The sequence below is a fragment of the Phoenix dactylifera genome, chromosome 1 (assembly GCF_051530095.1).
Source record: "Phoenix dactylifera cultivar Ajwa chromosome 1, Ajwa_hap1_PhDact_Kaust_v1.1, whole genome shotgun sequence".
Taxonomy (NCBI): Eukaryota; Viridiplantae; Streptophyta; class Magnoliopsida; order Arecales; family Arecaceae; genus Phoenix; species Phoenix dactylifera.
Genome location: NC_143190.1, coordinates 24,978,086 through 24,997,510, shown reverse-complemented (window position 1 = coordinate 24,997,510; position 19,425 = coordinate 24,978,086).

Here is a 19,425-nt window from a genome sequence, read left to right as displayed (position 1 = left end):
GATGTAATACCATCAGATGCCATCACATTCTACTGCGATAATAATGGCGCCATAGCTCTTACTAAGGAGCCTACATCTCATCAGAAGTCCAAGCACATAGAGTGGCGCTTTCACCTCATACGCGACTACCTCGAGAAGAAAAATATCGAGGTACAGAGAGTAGACTCCGCGGATAACATGGCGGATCCACTCACTAAGCAGCTAAGTCAGTAAAAGACTAAAGCCCACCTTGAGAAGATGGGACTTAAATATATGTCTGATTGGCTTTAGTGAAAGTGGAAGATTGTTAGATATATGCCCTAGAAGCCAATCTGGCTGATACATTATTAATTCTGGAACATAAATTTGTACTTGACTTTATTATTATTGAATAATAAATGGGCATCTTTTTATTCATATTATTTATGTGTCTATGAATCGTCCAAGAAATTAATAAGATGATGATGCATACTCTCAAGAGTTGAGAATTTGAGTCATGTATCATTGGTGATTAATTTCTAAATGCTCCTGATCAATGGATCATCACGAGGATGGTGATCGATCCGATCAGTGCACAAATCGCTTTCCTTATGGATGGACGAAACTCGAGTCCACAATGTGGGGACACTGAAGTGATAGTGCAGGTGCTTGTTAGAGAACAAGGGTACTGAGCGTGACCAAGACAAGAAGTCACTTGGATGTCTATCCACTCGTCAGTGACTTACTTGATGTTGCAGTAGTATGACTGGTCCTTTGACCTGCAGTGCTTCGGCTATTCACAGTGAGGTTATTGTAGTTTGACTGCACATACACATGGTCTCTAGTTATATGGATCCTTGTAGTGTAGATTGGCTACAGTAAGTTCACTGTAGGAGTAGGGTACGTACCTACAAGGAATCTATCGACCTTGATAGATGTGGAGAGATCCTATGTGATTTATATGACTGAGTTCTAAGATCTTGGCCAGGGCAGAATATACAGTGGAAAAGAGTTTTCTACTATCGAACTCAAGTCGAATAAATCTAGACATATGACAGACGACGGGGTTTGACGAGTTATCCATGACCTCCGGTCTGTAGGGATCCATGATAGAAGGACTGTATCATACAAAAACTGCACCTAGAGGTTCATCATTCTATTCTGCTGGGTAGCCACTACATACTGCTCGGTGTCACTGGTGGATGGTGAGACTCACAGGGATCATCTGGATGGTCGATAATCCCTGGTGAGTTGAGTTGAAATTGTTTCAACCCATTGAAAGGAGTTTTCAATGATATTGTGATAGAGATCGCAATATATCTCACTACCAGTCAGAATAATGGGGTCACACACATTAGAGGTATTGACCGATTCGATGGTTGAATGTGATTAGTAATCACAAATAATCAATTAGATTGATAAATGGATAACCCGCTAAGAGTTTGTGGTTAGAAGAAGGAATAATTGCAATTGGATTGCAATTTAATTTAATTAATTGGACTTGATCATGAGTCCTACTTGGAGTGGAATTCATGAAGTCTTAATTGAATTAGGATTTCAAATTAAATTAGAGTCCTACTTGAAATAGGATTTCTAAAGTCCTCATTTATCTTAGGGCTGAAATTTGAATAAGTCCTAATTAGATTAGGATTTTCTTAAGTCCTAATTAATTTTAATTTTAATCTAATTAATTAAATGACTTCTAATTGGATTAGGATTGAAGAGTTCAATTAAGTCATGGTTCAATTAAATTCTAATTGGATTAAGATTTGGAGGAATTAAATTGGGTGCACTTAGTCCTATTTTGAATAGGATTGGATCTAGAACTAGTCCTAACCCAATCCCCACTTAATTTGATTAAGTGGGGCTAACCAAATGGGAGAAGAGGGAGAGGCCTACACCCCTCCCTTGGCTGGTGGCGTGAAGGAAAAAGGAGGGGCCACCCCCCTCCTAATTTGAATTCACAAAGGGATAAAGATGAGCTCCTAAAATTTAGGAGCTCATCTCTATCCATACACCATAAAAGAGGGGTTCAAAGGGGCTACGAATTTTTCATAGTTTTTCTTGGGATTTTTGGCAGCAAGGAACCATCTCCCATTCCTCCATTCAGCCACAAGAGCAAGGGAAGAAAATAAAGGTGGCGTCATCTCCTTTCTCTTCTTCTTTTGGTTCTAGCGCAAGGGAAAGTAAAAGGCTGCGAAGAGCCTTTGTTTCTTCTTTCTTGGCATTTCCTTCTTCTTCATCCTCTCAAGGCAATCAAAGGTTGATTCAAAGGAGAGGACTTCAGCCATCAATAGCCTTCTATGCAAGGGAGCTAGCACCCCGGAAAGATCCAAAGACTTCGATCGACTCATTACTTCGTGTGGATACCTGTAGAGGCCGGACGCGTGTGCGGCTTCCACTGAGCCTTGATCAAATACCACGTAAATCAGATTTGCGGAGACCATCTATCCGCACAAGATGAAGATCTGATCTTCTTAATGATTTTAAAAAGGTTTAAAATAATTTAATTCTAATCTATCTATAAACAAAAGGTTTTAAAATACGTTAATGTGATGAACGGACCCCGCATATGTTTTTCCGCTGCAATCTGAAAATTATTTCAAAATTTTCATGGCATATGTGGGATGCTAACACTTACCTGGTCAACTCAGTTCATTAGACCGGATTGGAGGCTTAGGTGCCCTCTTCAAACCAGTTAGGACCTGTCTAGTGATTTTAGGGCAAATACAAGGATTTGACGTGTTTTTCTTTTAGTGCATGCTTGACTTGACTGATCAGAAGAGTATTAGTGGATGCTAGGGTGTCGTTCCGGATCTCCTGAATTAATACCTTTTGATTCTGAAATAGAGCGTTCTATTAGGGCCCTTCGAGCCGAAATCTGCACCTATAGAACCATAGGATCTACACCACCTGTCGAGATGGCTGAAGAACAACCCAAACTGTTAAAGGAGTACTTTACTCCTTCCATTTATACCTCTCCATCTTGTATTCGAATACCTGATACCACTGCTGCTGTACAATTTGAAATTAAGTCTAGTGTCATCCAAATGCTTCCCTCTTTTTATGAACTTAACAATGAAGACCCATACAAACATTTGGATGAGTTTCTTGAGATCTGCACTACTGTCAAAATTCAGAACTTCACTGATGATACTCTGAAACTTAGGCTGTTTCCTTTTTCCCTTAAGGATAGAGCTAAACAATGGCTTCATTCATTAGAAGCCAATTCTATTCTCTCTTGGGCTCAAATGCAACATGAATTTCTAAAGAAATATTTTTCCATAGGAAGAACAAACCAATTTAGGCGTGCTATCACGAGCTTCTTCCAATTTGATGGGGAAGAATTTCATGAAACTTAGAAAAAATTTAGAGACTTACTCCGAAGATACCCGCATCATCAAATACCCAAATGGCAATTAGTGCAATGCTTTTATGACGGGTTGTCTGAACGAAATCGTCAAATGGTTGATGCTTCTTGTGGGGGAACTTTTATGCTTAAGAGTGAACATGAGGCATGGCAATTGTTTGAAAATCTCAATGAAAATTTCCTCCACCATGCCTCCTCCGCTCGTCAAGCACCCCCGAATTCTCAAAGAAAAGGGACCATATATGAAGTTAGCCAGTCCATAGGTCTATCCGACAAAGTAGATGCACTGTCCCGCAAATTAGACCAGCTAATGTCTAGAGAACAGCTTCCAAACTTTTCCCAAGCACTAGTTTGTGCTCTCTGTTCTAGCCCGTCTCACCCTGTTTTTGAGTGCCCTTTGGCAGCTCAATTCTCTGAATTTGTGCAAGAACAAGTTAATGCTGCCCAAACACAGCCAAGATCGGGTAATGACCCATTTTCCAATACATATAACCCGGGATGGCGGAATCATCCAAACTTTTCTTGGAAGCAGCAAGCTTCGAATACTGCCCAACCCTACTCCCAAAATTTTTAAAACCCTCAAAATTTTCAAACCCCACAAAATATTCATCCCTACCGTCCCTCGACTCAATTTCAACACAATCATCCTCCACCCCAAAGAAACACAGCCTTTGAGGAGAAAGTGTTGACCGCCCTTCAAGGTTTGGAAACCATTACACAATTGGTGCACTCTCACATGCAATCCATCGCCAAGCTAGAATCCCAAATGGGGCAACTAGCTAATGCACTGAGCAAGCGAGAGGAAGGAAAGCTTCCAAGCCAACCACTAAGTAATCCTAGGGGACAATACATGGCTCAAGAAAATCAACTAAATACAATTCATCATGAACAAGCCAATGCTTTGACTACCCTAAGGAGTGGACATGTAGTAGACAATAAGATCGGGGAGGATAACAATAAGGAAGGTGAAGAAGAGGATAGAAATGTGTCAAATAAAAATCTAAAACCTTCTTCTTCTTCTTCAGCTAGTCCACCTTCTGCCAAAACTCACATCCCAAAGGCCCCATTTCCTGAAGCTCTTAATTCACCCTCTTCCTTTGGCAAAAAGGGAACTTCACTAGAGGAGATGATGGAGGTTTTCAAACAAGTAAAAATCAACCTTCTGCTTCTTGATGCTATTCGACAAGTTCTCTCCTATGCCAAATTTCTCAAAGACCTTTGTACCTAAAAGCGAAAATCTAGGACACATGTGCCTAAAAAGGTCTTCCTAACTGAGCAAGTGAGTTCTATTCTCCAACACAATACCCCTCCGAAATTCAAAGATCCTGATGCTCCCACCATCTCCTGTGTCTTAGGAAATAATTTCATTGATCGAGCACTCTTAGATCTAGGAGCAAGTGTCAACCTTTTACCTTACTCAGTTTATGAGAAACTTGGGTTAGGTGAGTTAAAACCAACCTCGGTATCCCTTTAATTGGCTGATAGATCTGTAAAAATACCACGAGGAACAATTGAAGACGTCCTAGTCAAGGTAGACAAATTCTATTTTCCAGTCGATTTTATCGTCCTTGATATGGAACCTGTGCCTAATCTTAAGAAACATATCCCTATGATTCTAGGTCGTCCATTTTTAGCTACAACCAATGTGAGTATAAATTGTAGAACTGGGGTGATGAATATATCTTTTGGGAATATGAAGGTCAAGTTAAATATATTTCGTACCTCTGATCAACCCACAAAGGAAGTTGAATGCTTTCTAATAGAGAAAATGGACGATCTTGTAGAAGAAACCCTTTTCTATATTTTGGCAGATGACCCTCTGAAAACATGCTTGGCCTATTTTGACTTTGACATAGACAAGGCCATAGAAGCAGTCAACTCCTTGCCCGATAATCAGTCTCCCACAAATTTTCTACCTTGGAAAACTCGGCATGAACCCGGCATGATATAAATAAGGATGTGCTGCGTCTGGCTGAAGACGTTAAACATAGCGCTTGTTGGGAGGCAACCCAATTCTCGTACGGTATTTTTGCATATTTTGTTGTCGCATTTTTTTTCTTAACAGGATCCCTCATATTACTGATGCAACTATGGTAAAATGCTTCTATCCTCCATCTGCATCATATTTTCATCCAAACTAAAATAAAAAAAATAAAAATTATATAAAAAAATAAAAATTATAATATAATCTCACACAAAAAAAAAATATTGAGGACAATGTCTGATCTAGGTTGGAGGGTATAGGATTCGAATTTTTGAAGAAATTTTTTGCATTTTTGAATAAGTTTTTCAAATATTTTAATAAAAAACCTAATTTCTATGCCTTAGTGCTGAAATGATAAACACACAAAGTATATAAAATCTAAAAAGCCCAATGACTAGTCAGGAGTAAGTCAATTTGAGTTCTTTTCATTAAAAGTTCTTTTGGTGAGTTGTAAGATAATTTTTTACTTCGGAATTTCACAACACACATGGCCTGCACTTCTAAGGGTTATGTTCAACATTATGTTGTTAAGTTTGGTAGCAACCTTGAGTCCTGATGAATCATACCTATCTAATTCACTATTATCCCATATTTATTTTTTTTAAAAAAGAGTGAATTTAGTCAGGTACATCGAAAAGGGCTACCTATTGTCAAAGGTCAGCGGGCTTGCAATAATGAATCCGAGCATAGGTCCGTAGGGGAGTCTTGATGCCCAACACCTTATGCCATCTGGTGTGGGAGTGTTGACTGAATGCTCGTTACACAGAGGAATCATTACAAGAGTAAAAGTGCGTAATAAATATAAAATAAAAAAAATAAAAAAAGATAAAAAAAATAATATTGACCTTGGAAAAGATGATAGTGTGAAAGCCGTCGTTGTAAAAATTCGAGTAAACTGGAATATTACAGATAAAGCCCATGAGGTATTAAAGTAAACATCCATAACTCTCGAAATCCTGCAAGATAGGATGATTTTGAATCAGTGATTAGGTCTTATCTGACCAATTCTTAGAAACTACTAATTTTAGCAGTATTTTGGGGGATCTAAAGCCTTAGCTTGTATATGGTCCAGATATCACCGAGCACCCAAGTATAAATGAGCCTTACAATTTTCTAACAGAAACTTAAAGATTTCAACTTAAGTTGCATACTGACCTAGGATTTGGGCTGACTTAGTAATTAAAACTTTGTGTACTTGTGAAATTCTTGGCATTAATGCATTTGAAATTAGATTTCATAAAACAATAAAATAAATTATTTAGACAGCAGTTTGTGGGTATCTGCGCCGGAAATCCTCACGAGACAAAACTCGTCCACTAGGGCCGCCTAAGGGTTTAAAGCCTTACTGCATGTGGTAAATGCAATCGCGATTCCTGCGAAAGTGAGTTAGTTTTTTTTATTTTATTTTGCTCGAGGACTAGCAAAATATAGGTTGGGGGGTGTGATAAGTGCTAAATAATGTATATATTTAACTATTTTACACGGCACTTATCATTATTTTCTTTGCACATATTTTAAATTTAATATAAGAAAATGTGTTCCCCTTCATCATTGCATTATTAAAAATAATTCGATTTTGCTTGATTTTATTGGTCCATTTAATGTATGCAGGTCGAATCAAATTCATCTGGGATGACCCCTGAACCCAAATCGCATGCACCCCATGAATCGGATCTTTCCAACCAATTAGAGTCGACCCCAATTTTCATTTCTCAGCACGTGCCATCCCAAACAATTTATTTTCATGAATCCAACCGAATCATCCCAGTGTCCAAGCCAAGCGTTTCCTCCGTGTGTCTTCCCTCCTGTCCGTGATTCAAGGATCATCTCCCAGCCGTATCCAATCCTTCATCGCCCATGGATTTCTCCCAAACGTCCCACGAACATGAATTCATCCCACGACCGCATCAAATCCCCTGCATCTTGGATTACAAGCTTATTCCCTATTCCCAGTTCATTCCCAGTCGAATGTAGCCACCCCCTCGCGGACTCAAACCAACTGTTGGATCCCCTGAGAACAGAGTTTATCGCTTCATTCCTTCCATGTTCAAAGCAACCTGCTCTCATCCTTGTTTCGGATCCCATCTTCTCCGTGATCCCATGCTTTCGTGATTCCTCCCCTTCATCCATGTCAAAAGGAATCCCAAGTAAATTAGCTTCCCATGTCTTCCGAAGCTCCTGCATCCCAAACCGATCACTCCTTCATCTAACTGGATCACTTCAAATCTACCTCCCGAGATGATTGTATCCCGAACAGCTTCATCCCATGGATTAACAGCTTCGAACTTCATCCTCCCGAATCATTTGCGATTGAACAACATCCTCTCAGCCGAGAACACCATCCCACGTTTGTTCCCAAGATATCACCGAGCTTCATGGATTCCTCTGTTCCGGAATAACCACCAGCAAAGAATCCCATGATCTTTGCTCATGCATCTTACTCATCTTCATCTCCCTGCTTCCGAATTTCCTAGATTTCTTCCCAGCTGCCAACGTCCCAGCTTCATCTCTTCCGAATTCCAAGTTCCCTTCATTCTATTTCGCTCCCATCCACAGACAAGTTCATGCGTCTTCTTCCACATCCCCTGCTACGCGTATCCGAATGAGATCCATTCCAGCATCCTATCAACTGTCTGCGTGGAACCAAATCATTCTCATCCCTCTGAGATCCTCTCAACATTTATATTCCCTGCTCCTAAATCAACTCCTCTTCATCACGATCTCCCAGCGTTCCGGATCAACTCCCCTGTTCAGCCTCCATCCTTATCCCATCGTCGAAGGATCACAGAGCAGAATCATCTGCCTTATCCCGCAACCATTGATCCTTATCTGCACTCGGAACAGGGAGGTGGGCAGTCTATTTAAAGGAGTCGGACGTGAAGACCAAGGCATTCCTTCTTTTCCCACGGAGCTTTCTTATCCAATCCTTCGGAGGCCAAGTTCCCACAGAAGGGAGAAGGAAGAGGTTCCGACGGGAAGAAAAGCGATGGAAGCCTCCTGCGCCATTACTGTCATCTACAATTCCATGGAAGGCTGAGCTCTTCACTAGGGCTGGATGCAGCCCTAACAAAAGGATAAGGATTTTGTATTTTTTTTATTTCTATTCTTGGGATTGTATGAACTGATTGTTTTTAATGGATATCCTCTTTTATCTCATATTTAATTTCTGTGATTTTAAATGTGAAGTTTATACAGCTGTTCTTCATGACCACTAAGTTAATAAAAGATCACCCATGCTTAGGGAAAATGCAGTGTCCTACCACATTAGTTTAGGATAGACATTTCATGCCAACCAAAGATGGATGTTCCTGAATTACTTTTGTGAGATTTTCTTTGAATGCTTATTAGGCTTGTAGCCAATTTGCATGTTAATCCAAGAACGAATTAAAATACAAATAACCCTTGTTTCGATGTTACTGGTGAATTTCTTGCCCTAGGTTCTCTCAAACTGATATCACTTCAATTGCATTTTCATTAAATTTCTTAGTTTAATTTTCTTTACAAATTCTTCTTTTAAAATATTTTTTTTTTAAGAAAACAACTGTACCCCAATCCCTATGGATCGATACCCGTAATCACTATCCTACCAGATACGTGCTATTGTGTGGTCTTTAAAGTTGACTATCACACTCTCGATGATGTTGAAAGGCACAAGACTAGTTGTGTTATTTTCAGCGCACGGATGAAGGATGGGGCATCGGTGACTGATCATATATTGTACATGATTGAGTTGATTGAGCGCCTGAGCTCTCTCGGTTTTCCCCTTCATGATCAATTGGGAAAAATGCTATACTGAACTCTCTTCCTGGTTCATACCGCCCATTTCTCACCAACTTTCGTATGACGAAACCGGTAGTAAATTATCACTAATTGTTGGGTTTACTACAAACTTTTGAGAAGGATCACCAACTCCTAAAAGGGTCGGTGAATTTAGTGGGAGGTTCGTCCAAGGGTAGTGGTCCCTTTAAGAAAGGGAAGAAGAAAAACAAAAATCAAAAGAAAAAGGTGCATCATGCTGAGCAAAGTCAGACTAAGAAGAAGAAGGCTGATGAGAGTAAGGCAGAGTGCTTCTACTGTAAGAAGCCAGGGCATTGGAAGAGAAACTGTCCTCAGTACATTATCTCTCTTGACATCCATCTGCCAGATTTCATAATCATAGTATGCAGCTATTGCAAGCAAAATCCGAATAGATTTAAGCATGGCAACTGGTGAAAAAGTTTCATCATAATCAATTCCTTGCTTTTGCCTGAAACCTTTTGCCACCAGTCTAGCCTTGTAGGTTTCTACATGGCCATCTGCTCCAGTCTTTTTCTTATAGATCCATTTGCAACCTATAGGGTTTACACCCTCTGGTGCATCAACCAAAGTCCATACTTGGTTGGTATACATAGAGTCTATTTCGAATTTCATGGCCTCTAGCCATTTGTCAGAGTCACTACTCATGACAGCTTCCGAATAGGTCAGAGGATCATCGTTCTGAACGACGTGAGCTTCATCATTCTCAATGACAAAACCATACCTCTTAGGTGCATTTCGCACTCTATCTGACCTTCGGAGTGGAGATGTGTGTTGTGATTGTACCTCATCAATGGGTACATATGGTTGAGGAATATCTTGTGTCTCCATTTGTAGGTCTTGAACTTCTTCAAGTTCAATTTTCCTATCCTTGCCTTTTTCTAAGATAAACTCTTTCTCTAAGAAAATGGCATGCCTACCTACAAAGACCTTTTGTTCGGTAGGATGATAGAAGATGTATTCTATACTATCTTTAGGATAACCTACAAAAATACATTTATCTGATCTAGCACTTAGCTTGTGTCCAAAATTTCTTTTGACATAAGCTTTACAGCCCCATATCTTAAGATACTTAAGATTAGGCTTCTTTCCTCTCCATATCTCATATGGAGTACTAGATACAGATTTTGATGGTACCCTGTTTAATACAAGTGCAGCAGTTTCTAGAGCAAAACCCCAGAAGAAAATAGGAAGATATGTAAAGCACATCATGAACCGTACCATATCTAATAGAGTATGATTCCTCCGTTCGGCTACACTATTTAATTGTGGCGTATACGGAGGTGTCCATTTAGAGAGTATACCCTTTAATTTAAGATAGTTTAAAAACTCACTAGAAAGATATTCACTTCCTCGATCAGATCGAAGAATTTTAATACACTTTTCAGTTTGTTTTTCAACCATACTTTTGACACGAACGAAGGGATTACAAAGCGAATCCCAACAACGTGCGGCTCGGTCTATCGAAGATAACCGATCAGCCTTCCTGGCGTGGGTACCTAGTCTCTATGACTTAGGTCACGCCTAACAACAATAATGCAGCGAAACACAACACCAGAAAATACCACGAAGGAGAAGAAGAAATGTAGGGGAAGAGAACTTTATTGAATAACCACTCAACTGATTACAATAAGCTCTCTTGGCCTCTCCAGCTCTACCGGATACCAATCCCTCCCCTTTGAGGGTCCTCTTATAGAGGAACAACCTCTAGTTACAAGTCCCTCACGAACTCAACTTCCCATGCACAAGATAAGGATGAATTCTAGATAAGATAGGAAAACCCCGATTCCCGCAGGATTCTGCGCAATCAGATAAAACAGCCAAGTTCGTGCCTCAAACGAACTCCGATTACCATGAAACTAGATTCGTTGGATTCAGGACGAAGAATCCTTCCAGATGGCACCTTTTCCACTTTGAACGGACTTCTGTAGAGTTCCCAAAATGCCCCTCAAAGTGAAAGCGCGTGGAAACAGCGTTTCAGCCACGTCTTCTAACCATACATGTTTTCAGTTATAAAAACGTGTTAAAACGTGTCCCTTGCCTTCTGGAGACTTATGCCACTTTCCTCCATCAGTGGCACACATTTCCATGCATCCCAATTTCCCGGATTCAGTCCATGCTTCGAGATAAGCCCACAACGCTGAATCAGTCTCGTTGCAGCAGCTTTCCTCCTAATGATGAACCAGCATGTATTCTCAACAATACACGCCTTGGAGCACGTGCCCACGGCCCCATGCTCTTGGGTATTCCACCTACATCTTGCACACGTTTCCCTAGGTGATCCTAGGGTCCAGATTTGGTCTCCAAGTTGCCCAAATCTCTAGAGAGCACCGTCAGACCTCGAACCCGTCCAGCGACCTGATCTGCTTTATACCTTGATCCGCGTCCGGTCCAGCCCCGATTCGAGGAGCCGTGACACCCTCCCCCACCTAAGCCGAAGTCGCCCCTGACGAGGCTAGGCGGTACTCGTTGATGATGTCTTCGAACTGCCATAGTTCGTCACCATATTCCCAGCTTGCTTCTGAATCTGATAATCCTTTCCATCGGACTAAGTATTGCACACGGTTACCCTTTTTCCTGTCCGCCTTGATTTCAGAAACCTTCTTGGTGTAATGAACTCGTACGGCCACTGGAGCTCGCCCGCTTCGAGCCCGGAAAGGGTCAGTTGTGTCCTCTTTGAATGGTTTCGACAAGGACACGTGGAACACCGGGTGCACTTTCAGCTTGGAAGGCAGCGACAATCGGTATGCTGTCTCTCCAATTCGATGTGTGATGATGAAGGGACCTTCATACCTCCTCACAAGTGCTTTGTGGTAGCCCGACTTCAATTTCATGTGATGATAAAGCTTCACCAATACCCGATCACCAACCTGAAATTCAGCTGCCCGCCGCCTTATGTCAGCCCACTTCTTCATCCGTTTGGTCGCCTTCCACAAGGAGACCTGAACCAAATCTGTATCCTCCTTCAGATCCCTCACGAACCTGTAGGCGGTCGGACTACGTCCCATGTAGTCTGCTGCGGTACTTCCCGGAGTGTCTGGTTGCAGCCCTGTAATCACCTCGAATGGTGATTTACCTGTCGACTCCGATCGCTTAAGTTGTAGCTGAATTGGGCTTGGTCCAAGAGTCGCACCCAATCCCGCTGGTTGGCACTCATATAGTGCCTCAAATACATCTCCAATAATGCATTGGTTCGCTCTGTTTGGCCATCGGTCTGAGGGTGGAAGGCCGTGGACATCTTCAGCTCCGTTCCAAGTATCTGAAATAACTCCGTCCAGAACCTCCCCGTGAAGCGAGCATCACGATCAGAAACGATACTCCGCGGTATCCCCCAATATTTCGCCACATATGTAAAGAACAACCGCGCCACGTCCTCCGCATGGCAAGTAGTAGTTCGCTGCAATGAAGACTCCGTACTTCGAGAAGCGATCCACCACTACCATGATGGAGCTGTTCCCATCCGCCAGAGGTAGCCCGATGATGAAGTCCATGGAGACACTCTCCCACGGACGCTCTGGTATAGGTAATGGCTCCAACAATCCCGCAGGCCGTCGATGTTCAATCTTGTCTTGTTGGCATAGTAGACAAGTGCGAACATACTCCTCGATGTCATCCCGCATCTTCGGCCAATAGTAGTTATGTTCTATAAGAGCTTGGGTCCGATGCACCCTTTGGTGTCCCGCCCACATGGAATCATGGTGTTCTCGCAACACCTCGCGCCTCAGCCCTCCACCTGAAGGCACATAGACACGTCGCCCTCGTGTCAAAATCAGCCCTCCTTCGGTCCAGAAACGGCGCGCCTTGCCATCTTTGATGAGTTCACCCATGGAAGTGGCCCATTGATCCTTCTCCATCTCGGTCTTGACCCTCTCCATTAGGTTACTTGCTGGTCCGGAAGAGGAAGAGACTGCAGCCAGCTGTGCCTTTCTACTCAAAGCATCAGGGACTGAATTAGTTCGGCCGGGCTTGTACTCGATGTCGAAATCGAATTCTGCCAGAAACTGCTGCCATCTCGCCTGCTTGGGGGTGAGTTTTGGTTGGGTCTGAAAGTAGCTTGTGGCCACGTTATCCGTGCGCACCACAAACTTAGATCCGAGGAGATAATGACGCCAGGTTCGAAGACAGTGCACAATTGCAGTCATCTCCTTTTCATGAACCGTATACCTGCGCTCGGTGTCGTTCAACTTCCGACTCTCGTAGGCCACTGGGTGCCCTTCCTGCATGAGCACCCCTCCAATGGCAAAATCTGATGCGTCGGTGTGGACTTCAAAAGAAATAGAAAAGTCCGGTAGCACGAGGACCGGCTCCGCCGTGACCGCCTGCTTGAGACGATCAAATGCCTCCTGACATTGGTTTGACCACCGCCATGGACGATCCTTCTTTAACAAATCCGTCAGTGGGGCGCATAACTTCGAATATCTGGTGATGAACCTCCTATAGTAATTTGCCAAGCCAAGAAAAGAGCGTAAGTGTGTAACACGTGTAGGTACCCCCACTCGGCTATGGCTGAAATTTTTGAGGGATCCATCATGAGCCTTCCATTCCCAATGATGTGCCCGAGGAACGGCACCCTCTGCTGCGCAAACACACACTTCTCCTTCTTCACAAAGAGTTGGTGCTGCCGTAGGGTAGAGAAGACTTGCCTCAGGTGTGCCACATGCTCATCCAATGTCCGGCTGTATACAACAATGTCATCCAAGTATACTACCACGAATTTATCGATGAAGTCGTGGAGTACACGCTGCATCAAAGCACAGAAAGTTGCTGGTGCGTTGGTGAGGCCGAAAGGCATGACAAGGTACTCGAAGCTCCCGTACCTTGTCACACATGCAGTCTTCTCAATGTCCTCCTCCGCCACGCGAACCTGATAGTACCCGCTGCGAAGATCCAACTTGGAAATCCATCGTGCCTTGCCAAGTTGATCGAACAAATCATCAATCCGAGGAATGGGGTACTTGTTCTTCACCGTGAGCTTGTTGAGGGCCCTGTAGTCGATGCAGAGTCTCAACGAACCATCGTGCTTCTTCTGAAAAAGTACCGGTGCTCCATACGGACTCTTCGAAGGTCGAATGAACCCGCTGTCCACCAACTCCGTTAGCTGCCTCCTCAGCTCCTGGAGTTCAGGTGGGGCCATCCTATATGGTGCTTGAGCTGGTGGATGTGCTCCATGCACCAAATCAATCCGATGATCGATTTCTCTTTCTGGCGGCAATTGCTTGGGTAACTCGGGGGGCATCACATCCCCGAATTCAGTGAGAACACCCTCGATGGGCGCTGGAATCTCCTCTCCTTCCAGTAGTTCTTCCTCCTGAAGGGACGCAATATATGTTGGAAGTCTCCTTCTCAGCCCCTTAGCAAGTTGCATCGCCGATAGGACTCGCTGCAGAGTCCCTTTAACTCGCTTCCCTGGAACTACGCAAGCTCCACTCGGATTCAGGACCACCACCACATCTGAATCCGGCTTTATCATGGCTTGTAGCTGGGTAAGCAAAGACATGCCGATGACCACCTCGTAGTCGTCGATCGGGGCGACCACCGCTGTCACCCGTCCGGTCCATGCGCCGAATTGAATCTCAACATCCTTCGACGTTCCGTTGGTAGCCACTTCTGCGGAATTGACCGCCTTGAACGTGTGTTCATCATGTTCAATCTTCAGATTTAACCTCTTTGCCGTAGCTAGGTCCACGAAGAAGTCAGTGGCACCCGTATCAATGAGTGCCTGGAAGATGTGACTACCAATGCAGATAGGTGCATAGAGCAGACCTCGTGGCCCCTTGGCCTTCAGGGCATTGAGACTGAGTGAGCCCATCCTTTGGTCGGTCTCTTGCTTCTCCTCCACCGCCATAGATGCTATCTTGCCCCTCAATGGACAGTCCTTCACCTTGTGCGGTCCATTGCAAATATAGCATGAGATGGTGCTGGTACCTTGCGCCACCCCTTTGCCCTTCGCTTGGGAAGCCCCTCCACTCGAGGAGCTCAGATTCGAGCCTTTTGTACCTCCTTTGTGACCTGATTTCGCTCCCCCACCTTTGCCCTGTTTCGATGCTTGGGCTTTGGGAGCTGTGGGTTGAGTCTTGAACTCGATGAGAGCCTCCGCTTGAGCTATCGCCTCGTTCAAACTCTGGACTCCTCTTCGCTGCAACTCCATCTTTGCCCACGGTTTGAGCCCGTCAAGAAAAGTGAAGAGAGAGTCCTCGTTGCGGAGGTCTGGTACCTCCAACAACAATTCGCTGAACTCTCGCACATACTCACGCACATCGCCCTTTTGCGTGAGTCGCCGTAGTCGTGCTCGAGCATCATCCTTAGCGAACGCGGGAAAGAATTGCTTTCGAAGTTCAGTTTGGAACTGTACCCAAGTGGTGATTGGAACAGCCCCTCGCTTCACATCGTCGGCCCGACGTCGCCACCAAAGCATCGCCACATCCCTCAAGAACATGGCCGCCGTGCTCACCTTCATGGCTTCCTCCCTCACGCCGGTAACCTGCAAGTATTGCTCCACGGCGAAAAGAAAGTTATCCACCTCCTTCGCGGACCGTCGTCCGCAGAACTCTTGTGGCTTGGGAACATCAAGCTTAAGTAGGGGGCGCGTAGCCTCTCTTGCGACCTCCATTGTCAATGGAGAAGAGGATACGCCTGTGGTGGTACTCTCCTTTAAAAGGTCAACCACCTGATTTTGGAGAGCCTTCACCATGATCTCCAACTCCTCGTTACGCCGCAGCACTTCCTTATAGCGCCGCTCCATATCGAAGGAAATCTGGTTCAGCTGAGCGGCGATTTCACCTCGGAGGGTTGCGTCCCTACCCTCAAGGTCCTCCATCCGTCCTTCAACCTCAGCTATTTGGGCCTCGCACCTCCGTAATCGATTGTCGGCGGAGATAACCGGAGATGCAATACGTAACCCATACAGAGAATCATCAACTGGATGCGCTCCACCCATCGCCGTGCCTCCTCCTAAGGCTGGATTGGGATCCATGGTTGAGGATGATGCGTCCGCCATTCCCACCTTGGAAGTTACCGTAGAGGTCGTCTCCTTCATTTCTGGTATGGCTCTGATACCAAGTGACACGAACGAAGGGATTACAAAGCGAATCCCAACAGCGTGCGGCTCGGTCTATCGAAGATAACCGATCAGCCTTCCTGGCGTGGGTACCTAGTCTCTATGACTTAGGTCACGCCTAACAACAATAATGCAGCGAAACACAACACCAGAAAATACCACGAAGGAGAAGAAGAAATGTAGGGGAAGAGAACTTTATTGAATAACCACTCAACTGATTACAATAAGCTCTCTTGGCCTCTCCAGCTCTACCGGATACCAATCCCTCCCCTTTGAGGGTCCTCTTATAGAGGAACAACCTCTAGTTACAAGTCCCTCACGAACTCAACTTCCCATGCACAAGATAAGGATGAATTCTAGATAAGATAGGAAAACCCCGATTCCCGCAGGATTCTGCGCAATCAGATAAAACAGCCAAGTTCGTGCCTCAAACGAACTCCGATTACCATGAAACTAGATTCGTTGGATTCAGGACGAAGAATCCTTCCAGATGGCACCTTTTCCACTTTGAACGGACTTCTGTAGAGTTCCCAAAATGCCCCTCAAAGTGAAAGCGCGTGGAAACAGCGTTTCAGCCACGTCTTCTAACCATACACGTTTTCAGTTATAAAAACGTGTTAAAACGTGTCCCTTGCCTTCTGGAGACTTATGCCACGTTCCTCCATCAGTGGCACACATTTCCATGCATCCCAATTTCCCGGATTCAGTCCATGCTTCGAGATAAGCCCACAACGCTGAATCAGTCTCGTTGCAGCAGCTTTCCTCCTAATGATGAACCAGCATGTATTCTCAACAATACACGCCTTGGAGCACGTGCCCACGGCCCCATGCTCTTGGGTATTCCACCTACATCTTGCACACGTTTCCCTAGGTGATCCTAGGGTCCAGATTTGGTCTCCAAGTTGCCCAAATCTCTAGAGAGCACCGTCAGACCTCGAACCCGTCCAGCGACCTGATCTGCTTTATACCTTGATCCGCGTCCGGTCCAGCCCCGATTCGAGGAGCCGTGACACCCTCCCCCACCTAAGCCGAAGTCGCCCCTGACGAGGCTAGGCGGTACTCGTTGATGATGTCTTCGAACTGCCATAGTTCGTCACCATATTCCCAGCTTGCTTCTGAATCTGATAATCCTTTCCATCGGACTAAGTATTGCACACGGTTACCCTTTTTCCTGTCCGCCTTGATTTCAGAAACCTTCTTGGTGTAATGAACTCGTACGGCCACTGGAGCTCGCCCGCTTCGAGCCCGGAAAGGGTCAGTTGTGTCCTCTTTGAATGGTTTCGACAAGGACACGTGGAACACCGGGTGCACTTTCAGCTTGGAAGGCAGCGACAATCGGTATGCTGTCTCTCCAATTCGATGTGTGATGATGAAGGGACCTTCATACCTCCTCACAAGTGCTTTGTGGTAGCCCGACTTCAATTTCATGTGATGATAAAGCTTCACCAATATCCGATCACCAACCTGAAATTCAGCTGCCCGCCGCCTTATGTCAGCCCACTTCTTCATCCGTTTGGTCGCCTTCCACAAGGAGACCTGAACCAAATCTGTATCCTCCTTCAGATCCCTCACGAACCTGTAGGCGGTCGGACTACGTCCCATGTAGTCTGCTGCGGTACTTCCCGGAGTGTCTGGTTGCAGCCCTGTAATCACCTCGAATGGTGATTTACCTGTCGACTCCGATCGCTGTAAGTTGTAGCTGAATTGGGCTTGGTCCAAGAGTCGCACCCAATCCCGCTGGTTGGCACTCATATAGTGCCTCAAATACATCTCCAATAATGCATTGGTTCGCTCTGTTTGGCCATCGGTCTGAGGGTGGAAGGCCGTGGACATCTTCAGCTCCGTTCCAAGTATCCGAAATAACTCCGTCCAGAACCTCCCCGTGAAGCGAGCATCACGATCAGAAACGATACTCCGCGGTATCCCCCAATATTTCACCACATATGTAAAGAACAACCGCGCCACGTCCTCCGCATGGCAAGTAGTAGTTCGCTGCAATGAAGACTCCGTACTTCGAGAAGCGATCCACCACTACCATGATGGAGCTGTTCCCATCCGCCAGAGGTAGCCCGATGATGAAGTCCATGGAGACACTCTCCCACGGACGCTCTGGTATAGGTAATGGCTCCAACAATCCCGCAGGCCGTCGATGTTCAATCTTGTCTTGTTGGCATAGTAGACAAGTGCGAACATACTCCTCGATGTCATCCCGCATCTTCGGCCAATAGTAGTTATGTTCTATAAGAGCTTGGGTCCGATGCACCCTTTGGTGTCCCGCCCACATGGAATCATGGTGTTCTCGCAACACCTCGCGCCTCAGCCCTCCACCTGAAGGCACATAGACACGTCGCCCTCGTGTCAAAATCAGCCCTCCTTCGGTCCAGAAACGGCGCGCCTTGCCATCTTTGATGAGTTCACCCATGGAAGTGGCCCATTGATCCTTCTCCATCTCGGTCTTGACCCTCTCCATTAGGTTACTTGCTGGTCCGGAAGAGGAAGAGACTGCAGCCAGCTGTGCCTTTCTACTCAAAGCATCAGGGACTGAATTAGTTCGGCCGGGCTTGTACTCGATGTCGAAATCGAATTCTGCCAGAAACTGCTGCCATCTCGCCTGCTTGGGGGTGAGTTTTGGTTGGGTCTGAAAGTAGCTTGTGGCCACGTTATCCGTGCGCACCACAAACTTAGATCCGAGGAGATAATGACGCCAGGTTCGAAGACAGTGCACAATTGCAGTCATCTCCTTTTCATGAACCGTATACCTGCGCTCGGTGTCGTTCAACTTCCGACTCTCGTAGGCCACTGGGTGCCCTTCCTGCATGAGCACCCCTCCAATGGCAAAATCTGATGCGTCGGTGTGGACTTCAAAAGAAATAGAAAAGTCCGGTAGCACGAGGACCGGCTCCGCCGTGACCGCCTGCTTGAGACGATCAAATGCCTCCTGACATTGGTTTGACCACCGCCATGGACGATCCTTCTTTAACAAATCCGTCAGTGGGGCGCATAACTTCGAATATCTGGTGATGAACCTCCTATAGTAATTTGCCAAGCCAAGAAAAGAGCGTAAGTGTGTAACACGTGTAGGTACCCCCACTCGGCTATGGCTGAAATTTTTGAGGGATCCATCATGAGCCTTCCATTCCCAATGATGTGCCCGAGGAACGGCACCCTCTGCTGCGCAAACACACACTTCTCCTTCTTCACAAAGAGTTGGTGCTGCCGTAGGGTAGAGAAGACTTGCCTCAGGTGTGCCACATGCTCATC